This window comes from Triticum urartu, chromosome 5A, assembly GCF_056163025.1.
Source record: "Triticum urartu cultivar PI428250 chromosome 5A, HENAU_Tu73, whole genome shotgun sequence".
Lineage (NCBI taxonomy): Eukaryota > Viridiplantae > Streptophyta > Magnoliopsida > Poales > Poaceae > Triticum > Triticum urartu.
This window is the reverse complement of record NC_141877.1, coordinates 374,341,569-374,364,329: the sequence shown is the minus strand read 5'-3', so window position 1 is coordinate 374,364,329 and position 22,761 is coordinate 374,341,569.

Below are 22,761 nucleotides of genomic sequence, written 5' to 3'. Positions count from 1 at the left end.
AAGACGCTATGAACGCTTGGCAGACACATACTGATGACTACTCCCTCGTTCAGTGCGGCATGCTTTACAGCTTAGAGCCGGGGCTCCAAAAGCGTTTTGAGAGACATGGAGCATATGAGATGTTCGAAGAGCTAAAAATGGTTTTTCAAGCTCATGCCCGGATCGAGAGATATGAAGTCTCCGATAAGTTCTTCAGCTGGAAGATGGAGGAAAATAGTTCTGTCAGTGAGCACATACTCACTATGTCTGGGTTACATAACCACTTGACTCAGCTGGGAGTTAATCTCCCGGATGACGCGGTCATTGACAGAATCCTCCAGTCGCTTCCACCTAGCTACAAGAGCTTTGTGATGAACTTCAATATGCAGGGGATGGTAAAGACCATTCCTGAAGTATTTGCTATGCTGAAATCAGCAGAGGTAGAAGTCAAGAAGGAACATCAAGTGTTGATGATGAATAAAACCACTAAGTTCAAGAAGGGCAAGGGTAAAAAGAACTTCAAGAAGGACGTCAAGGAAGTTGCTGCGCCCGGCAAGCAAGCTGTCGGGAAGAAGTCAAAGAATGGACCCAAGCCTGAGACAGAGTGCTTTTATTGCAAAGGGAAGGGTCACTGGAAGCGGAACTGCCCCAAATACTTAGCGGACAAGAAGGCCGGCAACACCAAAGGTATATTTGATATACATGTAATTGATGTGTACCTTACCAGTGCTCGTAGTAACTCCTGGGTATTTGATACCGGTGCCGTTGCTCATATTTGTAACTCACAGCAGGAGCTGCGGAATAAACGGAGACTGGCGAAGGACGAGGTGACGATGCGCGTCGGGAATGGTTCCAAGGTCGATGTGATCGCCGTCGGCACGCTACCTCTACATTTACCTACGGGATTAGTTATAAACCTCAATAATTGTTATTTAGTGCCATGTTTGAGCATGAACATTGTATCAGGATCTCGTTTAATTCGAGATGGCTACTCATTTAATTCTGAGAATAATGGTTGTTCCATTTATATGAGAGATATGTTTTATGGTCATGCTCCTATGGTAAATGGTTTATTCTTAATGAATCTCGAGCGTATTACTACACATATTCATAGTGTGAGTACCAAAAGATGTAAGGTTGATAATGATAGTCCCACATACTTGTGGCACTGCCGCCTTGGTCACATAGGTGTCAAACGCATGAAGAAGCTCCATGCAGATGGACTTTTAGAGTCTCTTGATTATGAATCATTTGACACGTGCGAACCATGCCGCATGGGAAAAATGACCAAGACTCCGTTCTCAGGGACAATGGAGCGAGCAACCAACTTATTGGAAATCATACATACTGATGTGTGCGGTCCAATGAGTGTTGAGGCTCGCGGTGGCTATCGTTATGTTCTCACCCTCACTGATGACTTGAGTAGATATGGGTATGTCTACTTAATGAAACACAAGTCTGAAACCTTTGAAAAGTTCAAGGAATTTCAGAGTGAGGTTGAGAATCAACGTGACAGGAAAATCAAGTTTCTACGATCAGATCGTGGAGGAGAATACTTGAGTCACGAATTTGGCACACACTTAAGAAAATATGGAATAGTTTCACAACTCATGCCGCCTGGAACACCTCAGCGTAATGGTGTGTCCGAACGTCGTAATCGCACTCTATTAGATATGGTACGATCTATGATGTCTCTTACCGATTTACCGCTATCTTTTTGGGGCTATGCTTTAGAGACTGCCGCATTCACTTTAAATAGGGCTCCGTTGAAATCCGTTGAGACGACACCGTATGAATTATGGTTTGGGAAGAAACCTAAGTTGTCGTTTCTAAAAGTTTGGGGATGCGATGCTTATGTCAGGAAACTTCAACCTGAAAAGCTCGAACCCAAGTCGGAAAAATGCGTCTTCATAGGATACCCTAAAGAAACTGCTGGGTATACCTTCTACCTCAGATCCGAAGGCAAGATCTTTATTGCCAGGAATGGATCCTTTCTAGAGAAAGAGTTTCTCTCGAAAGAAGTAAGTGGGAGGAAAGTAGAACTTGATGAAGTATTGCCTCTTGAACCGGTAAATGGCGCAACTCAAGAAAATGTTCCTGAGGTGCCTGCACCGACTAGAGAGGAAGTTATTCATGATGATCAAGATACTTCTGATCAAGCTCCTACTGAAATTCGAAGGTCCACAAGAACACGTTCCGCACCAGAGTGGTACGGCAACCCTGTCTTGGAAATCATGTTGTTAGACAACGGTGAACCTTCGAACTATGAAGAAGCGATGTCGGGACCGGATTCCGACAAATGGCTAGAAGCCATGAAATCCGAGATAGGATCCATGTATGAAAACGAAGTATGGACTTTGACTGACTTGCCCATTGAACGGCGAGCCATAGAAAATAAATGGATCTTTAAGAAGAAGACAGACGCGGATGGTAATGTGACCATCTATAAAGCTCGACTTGTCGCTAAGGGTTATCGACAAGTTCAAGGGGTTGACTATGATGAGACTTTCTCACCGGTAGCGAAGCTAAAGTCCGTCCGAATCATGTTAGCAATTGCCGCATTCTACAATTATGAAATATGGCAAATGGACGTCAAAACGGCATTCCTTAATGGTTTCCTTAAGGAAGAATTGTATATGATGCAGCCGGAAGGTTTTGTCGATCCTAAGAATGCTGACAAGGTGTGCAAGCTCCAACGCTCGATTTATGGGCTGGTGCAAGCATCTCGGAGTTGGAACATTCGCTTTGATGAGATGATCAAAGCGTTTGGGTTTACGCAGACTTATGGAGAAGCCTGCGTTTACAAGAAAGTGAGTGGGAGCTCTGTAGCATTCCTCATATTATATGTAGATGACATACTTTTGATGGGAAATGATATAGAACTCTTGGACAGCATCAAGGCCTACTTGAATAAGAGTTTTTCAATGAAGGACCTTGGAGAAGCTGCTTATATATTAGGCATCAAGATCTATAGGGATAGATCGAGACGCCTCATAGGTCTTTCACAAAGCACGTACCTTGATAAGATTTTGAAGAAGTTCAAAATGGATCAGTCCAAGAAAGGGTTCTTGCCTGTTTTGCAAGGTATGAAATTGAGCTCGGCTCAATGCCCGACCACGGCAGAAGATATAGAAGAGATGAGTGTCATCCCCTATGCCTCAGCCATAGGTTCTATTATGTATGCCATGCTGTGTACCAGACCTGATGTAAACCTTGCCGTAAGTTTGGTAGGAAGGTACCAAAGTAATCCCGGCAAGGAACACTGGACAGCGGTCAAGAATATCCTGAAGTACCTGAAAAGGACTAAGGAAATGTTTCTCGTTTATGGAGGTGACGAAGAGCTCGTCGTAAAGGGTTACGTCGACGCTAGCTTCGACACAGATCTGGATGACTCTAAGTCACAAACCGGATACGTGTATATGTTGAATGGTGGAGCAGTGAGCTGGTGCAGCTGCAAGCAGAGCGTCGTGGCGGGATCTACATGTGAAGCGGAGTACATGGCAGCCTCGGAGGCAGCACATGAAGCAATATGGGTGAAGGAGTTCATCACCGACCTAGGAGTCATACCCAATGCGTCGGGGCCAATCAAACTTTTTTGTGACAACACTGGGGCTATTGCACTTGCCAAGGAGCCCAGGTTTCACAAGAAGACAAGGCACATCAAGCGTTGCTTCAACTCCATTCATGAAAATGTTCAAGATGGAGACATAGAGATTTGTAAAGTACATACGGACCTGAATATAGCAGATCCGTTGACTAAACCTCTCCCTAGGGCAAAACATGATCAACACCAGAATTCCATGGGTGTTCGATTCATCACAATGTAACTAGATTATTGACTCTAGTGCAAATGGGAGACTGTTGGAAATATGCCCTAGAGGCAATAATAAAAGTATTATTATTATATTTCTTTGTTCATGATAATTGTCTTTATTCATGCTATAACTGTATTATCCGGAAATCGTACACGTGTGAATACATAGACCATAATATGTCCCTAGTAAGCCTCTAGTTGACTAGCTCGTTGATCAACAGATAGTCATGGTTTCCTGGCTATGGACATTGGATGTCATTGATAACGGGATCACATCATTAGGAGAATGATGTGATGGACAAGACCTAATCCTAAGCATAGCACAAGATCGTGTAGTTCGTTTGCTAGAGCTTTTCCAATGTCAAGTATCTTTTCCTTTGACCATGAGATCGTGTAACTCCCGGATACCGTAAGAGTGCTTTGGGTGTATCAAATGTCACAATGTAACTGGGTGACTATAAAGGTGCACTACAGGTATTTCCGAAAGTGTCTGTTGGGTTGACACGGATCGAGACTGGGATTTGTCACTCCATATAACGGAGAGGTATCACTGGGCCCACTCGGTAATGCATCATCATTATGAGCTCAAGGTGACCAAGTGGTTGATCACGGGATCATGCATTACGGTACGAGTAAAGTGACTTGCCGGTAACGAGACTGAACAAGGTATTGGGATACCGACGATCGAGCCTCGGGCAAGTAACATACCGATTGACAAAGGGAATTGTATACGGGGTTGTTTAATCCTCGACATCGTGGTTCATCCGATGAGATCATCGTGGAGCATGTGGGAGCCAACATGGGTATCCAGATCCCGCTGTTGGTTATTGACCGGAGAGTCGTCCCGGTCATGTCTGCATGTCTCCCGAACCCGTAGGGTCTACACACTTAAGGTTCGGTGACGCTAGGGTTGTGAAGATACGTGTATGCAGTAACCCGAATGTTGTTCGGAGTCCCGGATGAGATCCCGGACGTCACGAGGAGTTCCGGAATGGTCCGGAGGTAAAGAATTATATATAGGAAGTGCTGTTTCGGCCATCGGGACAAGTTTCGGGGTTATCGGTATTGTATCGGGACCACCGGAGGGGTCCCGGGGGCTCACCGGGTGGGGCTACCTGTCCTGGGGGGCCACATGGGCTGTAGGGGGTGCGCCTTGGCCTAGATGGGCCAAGGGCACCAGCCCCAAAAGCCCATGCGCCTAGGGTTCCACTTAAGGGAAGAGTCCCAATGGTGGAAGGCACCTCTAGGTGCCTTGGGGGGAGGGAAACCTCCCCTTGGCTGCCGCACCTAGGAGATTGGATCTCCTAGGCTGGCGCACCACCCCCCTTGGCCCTCCTATATATAGTTGAGGAGAGGGAGGACTTCAGACCTCAGCCTTTGGTGCTTCCCTCTCCCCTGTTACATCTCTCCCTCGTAGTACACGGCGAAGCCCTGCTACTGTGACGCCCTACATCCACCACCACGCCGTCGTGCTGCTGGATCTTCATCAACCTCTCCTCCCCCCTTGCTGGATCAAGAAAGGAGGAGACGTCATCCGCTCCGTACGTGTGTTGAACGCGGAGGTACCGTTCGTTCGGTGCTAGGATCTCCGGTGATTTGAATCACGTCGTGTTCGACTACATCAACCCCGTTCTTCGGACGCTTCCGCTCGCGATCTACAAAGGTATGTAGATGCATCTAATCACTCGTTGCTAGATGAACTCCTAGATGGATCTTGGTGAAACGAGTAGGAAAATTTTGTTTTCTGCAACGTTCCCCAACAATTACATGTATATCACATATACCTTTAGTGTTGCCGGCCTTCTTGTCCGCTAAGTATTTGGGGCAGTTCCGCTTCCAGTGACCACTTCCCTTGCAATAAAAACACTCAGTCTCAGGCTTGGGTCCATTCTTTGACTTCTTCCTGGCAGCTTGCTTACCGGGCGCGGCAACCCCCTTACCTTCCTTCTTGAAGTTCTTCTTACCCTTGCCTTTCCTGAATTTAGTGGTTTTATTCACCATCAACACTTGATGTTCCTTTTTGATTTCCACCTCTGCTGATTTTAGCATTGAATATACCTCAGGAATGGTCTTTTCCATCCCCTGCATATTGAAGTTCATCACAAAGCTCTTGTAGCTCGGTGGAAGCGACTGAAGGATTCTGTCAATGACCGCGTCATCCGGGAGATTAACTCCCAGCTGAGTCAAGAGGTTATGCAACCCAGACATTTTGAGTATGTGCTCACTGACAGAACTATTTTCCTCCATCTTACAACTGAAGAACTTGTCGGAGACTTCATATCTCTTGACCCGGGCATGAGCTTGGAAAACCATTTTCAGCTCTTCGAACATCTCATATGCTCCGTGTCACCCCCGGTTCTAAGCTGTAAAGCATGCCGCACTGAACGAGGGATTAATCATCAGCACGTGACTGCCAAGCGTTCATAACGTCTTGGTTCTCTGGGATGGGTGCGTCACCTAGCGGTGCTTCTAGGACACAATCTTTCTTGGCAGCTATGAGGATGATCCTCAGGTTCTGGACCCAGTCCGTATAGTTGATGCCATCATCTTTCAGCTTGGTTTTCTCTAGGAACGCGTTGAAGTTGAGGGCAACATTAGCGTGGGCCATTTGATCTACAAGACATAGTGTAAAGATTTTAGACTAAGTTCATGATAATTAAGTTCATCTAATCAAATTATTCAATGAACTCCCACTCAGATAGACATCCCTCTAGTCATCTTAAGTGAAACATGGTCCGAGTCAACTAGGCCGTGTCCGATCATCACGTGAGATGGACTAGTCAACATCGGTGAACATCTTCATGTTGATCGTATCTTCTATATGACTCATGCTCGACCTTTCGGTCTTCCGTGTTCCGAGGTCATGTCTGTACATGCTAGGCTCGTCAAGTCAACCTAAGTGTATTGTGTGTGTAAATCTGGCTTACACCCGTTGTATTCGAACGTTAGAATCTATCACACCCGATCATCACGTGGTGCTTCGAAACAACGAACCTTCACAACGGTGCACAGTTAGGGGGAACACTTTCTTGAAATTATCACAAGGGATCATCTTATTTAAGCTACCGTTGTTCTAAGCAAATAAGATGTAAAACATGATAAACATCACATGCAATCAAATAGTGACATGATATGGCCAATATCATTTGCTCCTTTTGATCTCCATCTTCGGGGCTTCATGATCATCGTTGTCACCGGCATGACACCATGATCTCCATCATCGGGTCTTCTTGAAGTTGTCTCATCATCTATTACTTCTACTACTACGGCTAACGCTTTAGCAATAAAGTAAAGTAATTACATGACATTTATGTTGACATGCAGGTCATAAATAAATTAAGATAACTCCTATGGCTCCTGCCGGTTGTCATACTCATCGACATGCAAGTCGTGATTCCTATTACAAGAACATGATCAATCTCATACATCACATATATCATTCATCACATCCTTTTTGGCCATATCACATCACACGACACATGCTGCAAAAACAAGTTAGACGTACTCTAATTGTTGTTGCAAGTTTTTACGTGGCTGCTATAGGTTTCTAGCAAGAACGTTTCTTACCTACGCCAAAACCACAACGTGATACGCCAATTTCTATTTACCCTTCATAAGGACCCTTTTCATCGAATCCGATCCGACTAAAGTGGGAGAGACAGACACCCGCCAGCCACCTTATGCAACTAGTGCATGTAAATCGGTGGAACCAGTCTCACGTAAGCGTACGTGTAAGGTCGGTCCGGGCTGCTTCATCCCACGATGCCGCCAAATCAAGATAAGACTAGTAACGGCAAGCAAATTGACAATATCCACGCCCACAACTGCTTTGTGTTCTACTCGTGCATAGAAACTACGCATAGACCTAGCTCATGATGCCACTGTTGGGGAACGTAGCAGAATTTTAAAATTTTCTACGCATCACCAAGATCAATCTATGGAGTCATCTAGCAACGAGGGAGAGAGGAGTGCATCTACATACCCTTGTAGATAGCGCGCGGAAGCGTTCAAGAGAACGGGGTTGATGGAGTCGTACTCGTCGTGATCCAAATCACCGATGACCTAGCGCCAAACGGACGGCACCTCCACGTTCAAAACACGTACGGTTGGGAAGACGTATCTTCCAACTTGATCCAGCAAGGGGGAAGGAGAGGTTGATGAAGATCTAGCAGCACGACGGCGTGGTGGTGGAAGCAATGGTGATCTCGGCAGGGCTTTGCCAAGCTCAGGCAGAGGGAGGAGTGTCACGGGAGGGAGAGGGAGAGGCCAGGGGCTAGGGTGCGTCTGCCCTCCCTCCCCCCACTATTTATAGGACCCCTAGGGGGGCTCCGGCCCTAGGAGATGCCATCTCCAAGGGGGGCGGCGGCCAAGGGGGTGGAGTGCCCCCCAAGCCAAGTGGGGCGCCCCCACCCCTAGGGTTTCCAACCCTAGGCGCAGGGGAGGCCCATGGGGGGGGGCACCAGCCCACTAGGGGCTGGTTCCCCTCCCACTTCAGCCCATGGGGCCCTCCAGGATAGGTGGCCCCACCCGGTGGACCCCGGGACCCTTCTGGTGGTCCCGGTACAATACGGATTACCCCCGAAACCTTCCCGATGGCCGAAACTTGACTTCCTATATATAAATCTTCACCTCCGGACCACTCCGAAACTCCTCGTGACGTACGGGAGCTCATCCGGGACTCCGAAGAACTTTCGGGTTACCATATGCTAATATCTCAACAACCCTAGCATCGCCGAACCTTAAGTGTGTAGACCCTACGGGTTCGGGAGACACGCAGACATGACCGATATGACTCTCCGGTCAATAACCAATAGCGGGATCTGGAGACCCATGTTGGCTCCCACATGCTCCTCGATGATCTCATCGGATGAACCATGATGTCGAGGATTCAATCAATCTCGTATACAATTCCCTTTGTCAATCTGTACGTTACTTGCCCGAGACTCGATCGTCGGTATCCCAATACCTCGTTCAATCTCGTTACCGGCAAGTCACTTTACTCGTACCGTAATGCATGATCCCGTGATCAACCACTTGGTCACATTGAGCTCATTATGATGATGCATTACCAAGTGGGCCCAGAGATACCTCTCCGTCATACAAAGTGACAAATCCCAGTCTCGATTCGTGCCAACCCAACAGACACTTTCGGAGATACCTGTAGTGTACCTTTATAGTCACCCAGTTACGTTGTGACGTTTGGCACACCCAAAGCACTCTTACGGTATCCGGGAGTTGCACAATCTCATGGTCTAAGGAAATGATACTTGACATTCGGAAAAGCTATAGCAAACGAACTACACAATATTTGCGCTATGCTTAGGATTGTGTCTTGTCCATCACATCATTCTCCTAATGATGTGATCCCGTTATCAATGACATCCAATGTCCATAGTCAGGAAACCATGACTATCTTTTGATCAACGAGCTAGTCAACTAGAGGCTCACTAGGGATGTGTTGTGGTCTATGTATTCACACATGTATTACGATTTCCGGATAACACAATTATAGCATGAACAATAGACAATTATCATGAACAAAGAAATATTATAATAACCATTTTATTATTGCCTCTAGGGCATATTTCCAACAACTACATTGGAGTTCAATGAGGAATATATGGTTTGTGCATGTATATTGTATAGTCCGGCCCACCTCCTAGTCATTGTATAGTTGAGGTTGTGGCCCACCTTATACTCCATATATACGTGCGCTATGCACCGATCAATACATCGAGTTGCATTGCCAAAATATTCGTTTCCAACATGGTATCATACCTACGATCCTAACCCTAACTCCTGTCTTCGCCGCCGCGATCCCCATCGCCGCCGCCGTCGCCACCCGCCGCCGCCGCCATTTTGTGCCGCCGCCGCGTCTCCTCGCCGACGCGCCGCCGCCCCCCTGTGTGCCGCCGCCGCCTCGCGCTTCCGCCCACAACCCGCAGCGCCGCCACCCGCGCCGCGCCGCCATCCCTCCCGCTGCGCCCCTTCACCACGCGCCGCCGCCCTCCCCTCTCGGCCATGGACTCCCCCAGTTCCACCGGTACCACCCGTAGCCGCCGCACCAACCGCTTCGACGGCCCTGATCCCGTCGTCATCCATGATCTCAATATCCTCGCTCGGGTTCCCGTCGTCCTCGATCAACTCACCTCCACCTACTATGCCTGGAAGACGTACTTCTCCCTTGTGTTCCGTAAGTACAATCTCCGGGATCACATCGATGGCTCCGTGGACTCCCGCTTCATGGAGGACGATGAGGAGTGGATGTCCATCGACGCCACTCTTATCCGCTGGTTCTACACCACCATCTCGAAGGACCTCTTCCACACGGTGGTCTCCGCCGATGATGACGCTCACGCCGTTTGGACTAAGCTCAACGGCCTCTTCACCGACAACACGCTCCAACGCAAGGTTTTCTTGCACGGCGAGTTTTTTGGGTGCCAGCAGCTCGACTCGTCGATCGACGATTATTGCATGCACCTCAAGAAGCTTATCGACGAGCTCAGTGACCTCGGCGAGAAGGTATCGGACGAGCTCCTCCTCGGCACTCTCATCGCCGGCCTGAACGAAGACTTCGGGAACGCCGCCTCCAACATCCCTCTCATCACCAACCCGACCTTCCCCAAGGTCGTCGCGTACCTGAAGCTGGAGGAGAAGAGGATGCGGATGTCGCGCGCCCGGGCCACCCATACGGCTCTCACCGCCGGTACCCGCGGCGGTGCGCTGCCCACCGCTCCGGCTCCCCTGCCGCGGCCCGCCCAGGGGCCCCTCCACATGCAGCCGCCGCCCCGGTTCCCATATCCCGCGCCGCCGCCACCCCCCGCCGAGCAGCAGCAGCGCCGGGGCGGGCGTCACGGCCGAGGTGGCCGCAAGCAGCAGCAACAGCCACCAGCTGCCCATGGCGGGGTGCCGCGCCAGCCGCAGCACCCGCTCCTGCCGGCACCATGGCATGCCGGCCAGAACCCCTGGACGGGGGTTGTTCACGCATACTCCATGCCCATACCGCGCGCCCCCGTCCCCGGTGTTTTTGGCGCCCGCCCGGCCCCTCATCAGGCTCTGTACGCGGCCCCTCAGGCGTATCCGCCGGTGCCGCTCTACGGCCCCTCGGCGACCTATGGGCTGCCTCCCGCCGGTGGGCTCGTGGCACCGCCGCCACAGCCTCTGCCGTCGGCCCCGGCCCTCCCGCCGGCACCATGGGACCCCGCGCTGCTAGCGGCCCTCCACACCGCCCCACGCCACAGCAGTACACCGGTGGTGGCGACTGGTACATGGACACCGGAGCCACGGCTCACATGGCCGCCAACCCCGGTAACCTTCTTACCGCTCACCCTGTTCACACTGCTGCTCGCATTACCGTGGGCGACGGTTCTTCCATGCCCATCACTCATGTCGGCCATGCTGCTTTTCCTTCTAACTCCGTTCCATTACATCTTTCTAACGTCCTCGTTTCACCTGACATCATTAAAAATCTTGTTTCTGTTCGTTCTCTTACACGTGAAAATCTTGTCACTGTTGAATTTGACATGTTTGACTTTTCTGTTAAGGATGCCCGTACCCGGATGGTGCTCCACCGATGTGACAGCCCCGACGATCTCTACCCGGTCCACTCCTCCACATCCTCCGTCGCTGCACCCATGGCGCTTTCCGCTGGAGTGGACCTTTGGCATGCTCGTCTCGGTCATCCCAACCCTGCCACCCTTCGTTATATTCTTCGCAGTTTTTCATTCACGTGTAATAAGATCGACGATCACACTTGTCATGCTTGTCGTCTCGGCAAACATACTCGTTTACCCTTTAGCACTTCCTCGCATGTGGCTTCATACCCATTTGAGTTAATTCATAGTGATGTTTGGACCTCTCCTATTGCAAGTAACACGGGCTATCTCTATTATCTTGTTATCCTTGATGATTTTTCGCACTATGTGTGGACCTTCCCGTTGCGGCGAAAGTCGGATTCTGTTGCCACTCTCACCGCATTCTACTCCTATGTCTCCATGCAGTTTGGTCGCCCCATTCATGCGTTGCAAACAGACAATGGGAAGGAGTTCGATAATCTTGCAATCCGCAACCTTCTCGCCACACACGACACGATTTTTCGTCTCACTTGCCCGTACACTTCACAACAAAATGGCCGCGCTGAGCGCGTGCTTCGCACTCTTAATGACAGCGTTCGCACCCTCCTCTTTCACGCCAACGTGCCACCACGTTTCTGGCCTGACGCGCTCGCCACCGCATCACTACTCATCAACATCCGTCCCTGTCGCACTCGCGGGAATTTTGCTCCTCATCATCCTTTGTTCGGCACGCCACCTTCCTACACCAAGCTTCGCATTTTCGGTTGCTTGTGCTACCCTAGCATCGCTTCCACTACTTCTCATAAGCTCGCACCACGGTCTGTGGCCTGTATTTTTCTTGGCTATCCCCCCAACACCAAAGGCTACCGCTGCTATGATCATATCTCACATCGGGTCATCACTTCCCGACACGTTTACTTTGATGAGATGGTTTTTCCGTTTCAATAGGTACCTTCGGATGTTGCGGCCTTGCCCGCTCCTGGTGACGGCCACTCGGGCGCTTCTCTCGGGCCGCCTCCTAGCTTTGAGGGTGCCCCCCGTGCCCCGGGTCGAGTTCCTCCCCGGCCGGTTTCCTTAGGGGTTGCACCCCTCCCGGCGCCTGCGACGCCCCCTGCGCCACCATCGGCGCAGGCCTCCTCGGCGCCCCCCCGCGCCCTCGCCGGCGGCCTCGCCCGCGGCGGCCTTCCCCGCGCCCTCGCCAGCGGCCTCGCCCGTGGCCTCGCCCGCGGCGGCCTCACCCGCGGCATTAGTGGCGGCGGGCTCTTCTTCGTCCTCGCCCGTTGGCCCGGACTCGCTGCCCCACCCGATGACTCGCTCTCAGGCCGGTACCTTCCGCCCGAGTACGCGGTACACCAACGATGAGTATCTTCTCGCCGCTTCCGTCTCCGAGCCGTCCCCTCTCCCATCGTCAGCTCGAGCCGCCCTTCGGGACCCTCATTGGCTCGCTGCGATGCAGGAAGAGTTTGATGCGCTCCAATGGAACCGCACCTGGCAGCTTGTCCCTTGGCCACCTCGTGCCAACATCATCACATGCAAGTGGGTCTTTCGGCATAAGACTCGTCCCGACGGGATTCTCGAGCGCTACAAAGCTCGCTGGGTGGTTCGAGGCTTTCGGCAACGTGCAGGCGTGGACTTCACCGACACTTTTGCTCCGGTTGTTAAACCGGGCACGATCCGCACCGTGCTTCAGCTGGCCGTCTCCCGAGCTTGGCCCGTGCATCAGTTGGACGTCTCCAACGCCTTCTTGCATGGCCACCTCGCCGAGCAGGTGTTCTGTGAGCATCCCACCGGCTTCATCGACGCCACACATCCGGGCCATGTGTGCTTGCTCTCCCGTTCTCTTTACGGGTGGAAGCAGGTGCCTCGGGCCTGGTACCAGTGCATCGCTGCCTTCCTGCAGACGATAGGATTTACATCGACCCGCTCCGACGCATCCCTCTTCGTGTACCATCACGGGGTTGACACATCCTACTTGTTGCTCTACGTCGACAACATCATCCTGACGGCTTCCACTGTCGCGCTTCTCCAGCGGCTTACTGCTCGTCTTCGCGATGAGTTTGCCCTGAAGGACTTGGGGCCCCTCCACTACTTCCTCGGCATTGAGGTGGTTCGATGGCCAGATGGGTTCTTTCTGCACCAGCAGCGTTACGCCCATGAGCTTCTCGATCGTGCCGGCATGCTTAACTGCAAGCCTGCTACCACGCCTGTTGACACCAAGGCCAAGGTTTCAGCTCTGGAGGGCTCTCTCGCATCTGACGCGGCCTTCTATCGCTCCATTGTGGGTGCCTTGCAGTACCTCACTCTGACACGCCCCGACTTGCAGTACGCCGTTCAGCAGGTCTGTCTTCACATGCATGCTCCGCGTGACTCTCACTGGACCTTGGTGAAGCGTATCCTCTGTTACATACGCGGCACTACGTCCATGGGACTTACACTGACGGCCTCCGCCTCTACCGACCTCATCGCCTACTCTGATGCGGACTGGGCTAGCTGCCCGGACACACGGCGCTCCACTTCGGGGTACTGTGTCTACCTTGGGCCGTCTCTGATCTCTTGGTCTTCCAAGCGACAGCCCACAGTCTCTCGCTCGAGTGCCGAGGCAGAGTATCGGGCAGTGGCTAACGCCGTTTCCGAATGCTCTTGGCTTCGTCAGCTGCTCCAGGAGTTGCTTTGTGATGTTCACAAGGCCACACTCGTCTACTGCGACAACGTCTCCGCCGTGTACCTCTCCGCCAACCCAGTCCATCATCGACGAACGAAGCACATTGAGCTCGACATACACTTTGTTCGTGAGCAGGTGGCCCTTGGGCGCATCCGGGTCCTCCACGTCCCGACGGCGCAATAGTTTGCCGATGTTATGACAAAAGGACTGCCTACTTCTGTTTTCGAGGAGTTCAGGTCCAGTCTTTGCGTCTCCGGCGATGCTTCGACTGCGGGGGGGTGTTGAATATATGGTTTGTGCATGTATATTGTATAGTCCAGCCCACCTCCTAGTCATTGTATAGTTGAGGTTGTGGCCCACCTTGTACTCCATATATACGTGCGCTATGCACCGATCAATACATCGAGTTGCATTGCCAAAATATTCGTTTCCAACATTCAAGACCTACACTGGAGAAGATCCTTAGGAATTCAAGACCCCTTTTAGGGAAGATCCACCCATGGATTCAAGACCCATTCCTCCGTGATATTTGGATGAATTACCTTGTATCTTTGTTTCCCTTGTTCTTGGGTCTTGATGCACCTCTTGTATTGCTTGTGATTTGAGGAGTATTTGGAGTGAATCTTGTCCAATAGAGTGTTTCTCCCCCTTTGATTTCTCCATGTTTTCCCCTCCTATTCTTCGTGTTCTTCACATTCCTCCTCGAATCCACCTTCAATTCATGAACATCGGGACAAATTACACTGATTTTGGTTTTGCCCTACAACACCTTGGTATCATGAGCCACATTGACACGAATTTGGAGCCCTACCCCCATTTTCTACCCCTTAGATCAATTTTTTCTTGCCCAATTTTAAAAATTTCTCAAAAAATAGCCCAACAAAAAATTCTTGTGAGTTTTTGTTGATTTTTATCTGTAGATCTAGTGTTTGGCAAGTGGATCTACTTCCCTTGGCGCTCCCTAGCCCCAATTTTCCTTTTCCCCAATCAATTTCAAGCCCAAAATCTTTAATTTCTGCCAAAAATCGCGTCCTGGATCTCAAATCTCGCGTTGACCCCCGACCCACCGGACGACCAAAACTTTATCGGACGTCCGCCCCCTCGAGCCACCGGATGTCTAAAACTTACCGGAAATCTAGAACCCCAAAACAGAGCCAAATTACCGGAAGTCCGCCACTTCATTGGACGCCCGGTACTACCAAACACTAACTTCGATGAAATTTTGTTTCGGCCATAACTAATTCACTCGGAGTCCGATTTTGACGTTCTTTAGCTCGTTTTGTAGCTATTGACGTCCCGCATTCCACAAAAATACTTGCACCATCTTTTGGATGCATCAAAATTTTCAAACTTTAGCATCTTTGCCTAGGCCCTCCACCATATCATCCGCAATACCACCATAGACTTCCGCAACCTAACCCATTTTGATCTCCATTGCATTTGTGGTTGCTTGAGTTGTGATTTGAGTCTCCTAAGGTGTTTCGGCTACATAGGGACGGTTGTTTCTTTGTCAACCACCGACGACTTGTATCGGTCCATCGACTACATCCACCATGAGCTTCCGCAACCGACGACGATCATCCATCCTTTGAGACCATCTTCAAGGAAGCATCGCCGGCAACCCCCCCCCCCCCCCCGACTACTTGAAAGGTTAAGTTTGACCAAGGTATCCATTCCATCAACAACTTTTCCTTCCTTTCCAATAAACCTTGATAGCCCTACCATATTTGCGAATTCCTTCATACCTATCGAGACTAGCTATCCAAGTATTGTGGGGCTTTGCAAAAACTTGAACACCATACTGATACGGTATCATAGTGTTGCATCATTTGGTATATCATATGACAGATTACTCCCATGCATATCTTGTGATACTTGTCTCATGTATTTGGTTAAGACTCAAAAAGAATAGTGGAAAGGAAGAAAAAGGAGCAAAAAAAGACCCAAAAAAGCTTTTAAGCAAGAAAAAGATCAGAGCTTATAGGCAAAGGGTGTAGCATAAAAGATATATTTGTGCATGAGGATATATGGAATAGGAAACATTTTGCTTGCATGAATATGAATGGTGCCAAGTGCTGAATCGTTCCCAAACATGCAATCAAGCTAGCGTCTCTCTTTGTGTTTGTGCAACACGAGCGTAGTCTTCGTTAGGCAATTTGTATTGCTCATCCCTATAGTTGCACAAGCCCCATTATCCCATTGCACGCGTTTCTTTTTGCTCTCCTCTATATTTGTGATCACTTGCTTTGCATTTTGAGTCCTTTGGATTGATTTCAACATTTACTTATCTTGGACTTCAATTTTCTTGATTTTTTGTGCCACTAACCCCACCGAGCTCCACTATAAGCCATTTGTGTATATTGTGAGGATTGGACAAGGTTTTTTACCAAGTGCACTCTTTTCCTTGCATACATTGTGGTCTTTTGAGGTCCAACTACAACTTCAGAAAGAGGTAAATTTGGTATGTTCATTTCATCTCTTTATCACGCTTTCTCGAGTGCTTCTATCACTACTGCAAGTTGCTGCTAACGCGACACTACGATCAGAGACCCTTCGACGAAACAGTGTGCGATGCAATAATCGCAAACGGTGGTGTAAAAGAACCGTAAAAAAGGTGTAAAATGTTTGCCATGCCAGATGCATCAAACATGTTTTTGATTTTAATTGCGTGTGCGATGCAGGGCATACGGTTCAGTTCAATGAACTGTTTGTGATATACAACATACGGTTCACTCGGATGAATTATTTCTGATGAGGAGGAATAATAGAAACGGGCAGCTAGATAAAGGTGTGTGCGATTGAGGGCATACGCTTCAGAAGGATTAACTGTTTGCAATTAGGCAACATAACAGAAACGGGTCAGCTAGATCAAAGTGTCTGCGATCAATGGCATACACTTCACATGAATGAACTGTTTGCGATTAGTCACAACAAACAGAAATAGTTAGATAGATCAACGTGTGTGCGCTAGACGGGCACACACATTCTAATGAAAAGAAGCGTGTGAGATGGTAATAACTAGCGCGCACGGTTGTTCGAACAAGACCTGTGCTGACATTGCCTATTGCAGTGCACCCTATGGTGCAAACGCCACCTACGCGGCCGAGAAGGCGTGCCCATGTTACGCCTTCTGGGAATAGTGCCACACTTATAACCGTCAATAAATTTTGAGCCTGTGTCCCGTCACATTCCAAATTACTGCCACGCTATATTGAATTGCAAACCTGTTCACACTGATCAAAACATAAACGGTTTCACACTTAGGAGCGCATTAGTACTCGTTTATAAATACTACTACTCCAAGATGATTGCACATTCCTCCTCAACTCCTCATCCACAAAAACAAACAAGTCATTCATCATTGTTCCCTTGCGTCTTCCATGGCCAGTGTGAGTTCTAGGTCGAGAGATTGCCACCAGGGAGATGCTAGCATGGAAGCGGAAGCACGAGAGATGTCCCGCCTGGCCGCGAAAGCAGCCGGCATGTCCCGCCGCACCGCCGTATCAGCACCGAGGTCCCGCCGTGCCGCCGAAGTAGCACGGAGGTTCCGCCGTGCCGTCGATGCAGCAGATTGGTCCGGCCGCGCTACGGAAGCAAAAGAGATGTCCCGCCGCGCCGCGAATGCAGCAGAGATGTCCTCCCGCGCCGTGGCGGCCTGGGACAATGTCTCGCGGGAAGGCAAGGACTCTTACAGGTGAATGCATGCGATCGTCCATAGCCAGATGGATCAAAGCTCCGGCCGGGCGAGGTTGCAGGACGCATGAAAGCCTTTTTTGAATAGGCTACCGGCGTCATCTGTAACTAAATGAGAGCAATGCGAAGCTCCTGGCCGAGCGCGACCTACTGAGGGCGAAGATCGTCGGAAGTGCGGAGCAGCAGGAGGAGACCACTGCCTTGTTGAAGAGGACCGGTGTCATCGTCGAGAAACTTATCGACGAGAATGTCATGCTACGCATCGAGCATGGAAGGCTGGTGGAGGAATCCGTGGGTGCTCTCAAGCAGCATCTTGAGGAGAAGAAAGAGCTCATCGCCGCTCGCCGCGGAGACTAGTTCCCGTGGCCTGCATCAATGCATCAAGAAAGTAGAGATCAGCGAGTCAGATTGTTGTCTTCCTTCTTCTTTTGCCCTTGTGTATTTCGGGCGTTGCCGCATGTGGCTTTTTTATTATGTTCCTAAATATGTAAGACAATTATTATCCACTGTCATCGTCCTTATATTCATCATGCTTTCTATAAGCCGCAGTCAATGCTATATAGGTCCGTCGGATCTTACATCAAGATCCATGCAAAACTTTCTTTTCAGATTTTCATTTTTCTCTCTTATATCTTAGTCCAGTGAGACATATAGCCACGCCGTAGAACAGGGGCTCGAGCGCCATTAATGGAGACATTGGGAGGGAGGTGCGCGGCGGGTAGAGGTCAAAGGGCTCTCCTCCCGATGAGCACGTGCAGGGGTCTGATCGCATGCCTCCTATACTCAAATAGCTACCCCGCATGGCACCTCCTAGCCAATAAAAAAAGGGACGCATGGTGGCACGTAATTGGTAAGTAGAACAGCCACTGTTTCAATAATACTTGTGTTTCCGATTTGTAACGTGACATCACTTGTTCCAAAATGATTTTGTTGATTGTTAATGTGTGCGCCTTCACAAATCGGACAGAAAAATTACCACAACATGTTGGTGCCATGTCATGATACCATGCCAAGTTTCATGATTTTCATGCGTGTTTTGGTTTTACAGGAATTAAAAGACCAAGTTTCTCAATCTTTCCGGCCGAGCCACGACGCCCAGATGTTTGAATTTGATTACCATTTCTTGCATGGGACCTAGAAATTCACCCAAGGACAAACATGTGATTTTTCAACCAAATTTGGTGCACTGGAGCATGTGCTTGTAGTTCAAATTTGAATTATGCACATTAAATGCCCAGAAATTCAATTAATATATAAAAAGGCCAAATGAACCCGGAATAATTCCAAAATTTAGCACGATACTTCTATTTGGTCTAATCTGTCTGTGTAAAAAATTAAGACGTGAGAAGGCAGTGTATGTATGTCGTTTCGCACACGGAGGTGACGCGTTCCCTCACGGAACCACGAGCCTTCTTGAGAGAAGCTCCGGTTTGCAAGAAGCTTACACAAAAGCTTGTCTCAATTCGGCCAAGAAAATACCGCAGCATGTTGGTGCCATGTCATGACACCATGCCAAGTTTCATGATTTGCAGGCGTGTTTTGGATTTTCAGGAATTAAAAAACCAAGTTTTTTAATCTTTCCGGCCGAGCCATGATGCCTAGATGTTTGAATTCAATTCCCATTTCTTGCATGGGACCTATAAATTCACCCAAGGACACACATGTGATTTTCAACCAACTTTGGTGCACTGAAGCATGTGCTTGTAGTTCAAATTTGAATTATGCATATTAAATGCCCAGAAACTCAATTAATGTATAAAAAGGCCAAACGAATCCAAAATAATTCCAAAATTTAGCACGATGCTTCTATTTGGTCTAATCTGCCTGTGTAAAAAAATTAAGGCAGGAGAAGGCAGTGTATGTATGTCGTTTCACATACGGAGGTGACACGTTCCCTCTCGGAACCACGAGCCTTCTTGAGAGAAGCTCCGGTTTGCAAAAACTCTGGTTTGCAAGTGCTCATCTACTAGTTTGTGGGTGTGGCTGAGTGTTGTGGCCTAGTGAGTGTTTGGGCATGTATGCCCGTGAGAGTGTGTGGCCTTGAGGCCAAATGAACATGGATGGATGCATGCGTGGGCGTGTGGGTGGATGGATATGTGTTGCTTATATAGGAGTGTGGGTGGCTTGAGATGTAAGCTACAGTGAGTAGCTTACATCCCAAGCTGTGTGTAGCTTGAGAGGTAGGCTAAGTTTTGTCCCTGGGGAATTTTATAAACCAATGTCCGGGGAACAAAGTACACTATAGATGATGTCGCGCATGACGAGTGAACAACGTATGCTTTATCAGCAACAGTGGTCACGGTATGGCCGTCTTGTCCGTGTCGGGTTGGAGCTGTGGTTGACTTCGCGTAGCAGGCTGGCTGGAGCAGCCGGACAGGGAGCCGGCGGGCAGCCGGGATGGTGAGTCGGCTGGGCAACCAGGATGGCGAGCCGGCCGAGGTGGCTGGGCAGCCGGATCGGGGTGCTGGTCGCCCCGAGTTTTTGAAGCGTGTTTGCCATCTTGGGCCTACCCGGGGGTCATCCCCCCGAAAGTAACCTCCGAGCCTCCGGGCAACTTAGAAAAGTTGCACGGAGGTTTTTAGCGGGCGTCGATGTAGTAGATGGCGTCGAAGATGCCGGTTGTAGCTGGCAGCGGGTGTGCAACAGGCGTGGCGTGTTCCGAGTGGGGGCTTGCAAGCGCACCCACTGGGTGTAGCCTCCGGGCAACTTGAGAAAGTTGGGCGGAGTGTCTTGCTATTGATGAGGAAGTCAATGGTGACGTCGAGGGTGCCGGGCACAGACACAAAGTTTGCCGGATGGAGGGCGCGGGCCCCTGCCGGACGCGGACGCGGAGTCCACCGGCTGAGGGGCGTGCGAGCGCACCCACTGGGTGTAGCCTTCGGGCAACTTGGAAAAGTTGGGCGAGGGTCTTCGTGGTTGTTGATGGCGGCGGCCGGCTGCGTGCTACAGCCGGCGTAGCTCGCTTCCAGTGGGGGCACGCTAGCGCACCCACTCGGTGTAGCCTCCGAGCCTCCGGGCGACTCGAAGAGTCGGCCGGAGGATCTTCGCTGTGGTTGGAGCAGACGGCGGCGTCGGGGATGCCGGCTGTAGCCGGCGACGGGCCTGCAACTGGCATGTAGCCTCCGCGCAAGGAGGGGGTTCCCCACGAAGGTGATCATGCAATAGACAAGGTTAGTCTCCGTAGATATATCAAATGTTTGCTTTTAGCATTGTAAGTTTTATGCGGAGGGTGCCGACTCGGTTTCGTCCGAGCCCCACTCAGTCTTTTCATGTCTTATCCGCTCTTTGGCTTTGCCTCTTGTTTGCTAGACAGTCGGGAGCCGGTCTGTAGCTATTACGAAGAGTGGCCACGGAGTGGAGCGTACAGTACTCGGACTACGGGAGCAAATTCGACCGAGTAGATACTCATAATGGAAACGACCGGGTTGCCCAAGCCGTCTTCTCCCGGACGTTTTTCGCGTGGGTGACCTATAGCTTTTGCTCTCGCTTGCCGGATAGCCGCGTGGTAGTCTGTGGCTGAGAGGTGGGCCTTCGATACCATATGCGCTACTAAGCCGTCTGCGGGAGCGAACGTATCGGGTCGAGCGGCCAGCCTCCGGGCGAACAATAGTGCAACTGTAAAAATGCAAAGATGGTCCCCATGTTGGGGAACGTAGTAATTTCAAAAAAATTCCTACGCACACACAGGATCATGGTGATGCATAGCAGCGAGAGGGGAGAGTGTGTCCACATACCCTCATACACCGAAAGTGGAAGCGTTAGCACAACGCGGCTGATGTAGTCGTACGTCTTCACGATCCAACCGATCCAAGTACCGAACACACGGTACCTCCGAGTTCAGCACACGTTCAGCTCGATGACGTCCCATGAACTCCGTTCCAGTAGAGCTTCACGGGAGAGTTTCGTCAGCATAACAGCGTGATGACGGTGATGATGATGCTACCGACGCAGGGCTTCACCTAAGCACCGCTACGATATAATCGAGGTGGATTATGGTGCAGGGGGGCACCGCACACGGCTGGAATAGATCAATAGACCAACTTGTGTGTCTAGAGGTGCCCCCTGCCTCCGTATATAAAGGAGCAAGGGGGGAGGCCGGCCAGCCCTAGAGGGCGCGCCAGGAGGAGGAATCCTCCTCCTAGTAGGAGTAGGATTCCCCTCTTTCCTACTCCTACTAGGAGGGGGAAAGGAAGGGGGGAGGGAGAAGGAAAGGGGGCGCCGCCCCCCTCTCCTAGTCTAATTCGGACCAGAGGGGAGGGGCGCGCGGCCTACCCTAGGCCAGCCCTCTCTCTCTCCACTAAGGCCCATAAGGTCCACTATTTCTCCCCGGGGGGTTCAGGTAACTCTCCGGCACTCCGGTTTTCTCCGAAACCAACCGAAACACTTCCGGTGTCCGAATATAGTCGTCCAATATATTGATCTTTACGTCTCAACCATTTCGAGACTCCTCGTCATATCCGTGATCATATCCGGGACTCCGAACTACCTTTGGTACATCAAAACACAAAAACTCATAATACCGATCGTCACCAAACTTTAAGCGTGCGGACCCTACGGGTTCGAGAACTATGTAGACATGACCGAGACACGTCTCCGGTCAATAACCAATAGCGGAACTTGGATGTTCATATTGGCTCCAACATATCCTACGAAGATCTTTATTGGTCAAACCGCATGACAACATACGTTGTTCCCTTTGTCATCGGTATGTTACTTGCCCGAGATTCGATCGTCGGTATAACAATACCTAGTTCAATCTCGTTACCAGCAAGTATCTTTACTCGTTCCGTAATGCACTATCCCTCAACTAACTCATTAGTTGCATTGCTTGCAAGGCTTATAGTGATGTGCATTACCGAGAGGGCCCAGAGATACCTCTCTGACAATCGGAGTGACAAATCCTAATCTCGATCTATGCCAACTCAACAAGTACCATCGGAGACACCTGTAGAGCACCTTTATAATCACCCAGTTACGTTGTGACGTTTGGTAGCACACAAAGTGTTCCTCCGGTATTCGGGAGTTGCATAATCTCATAG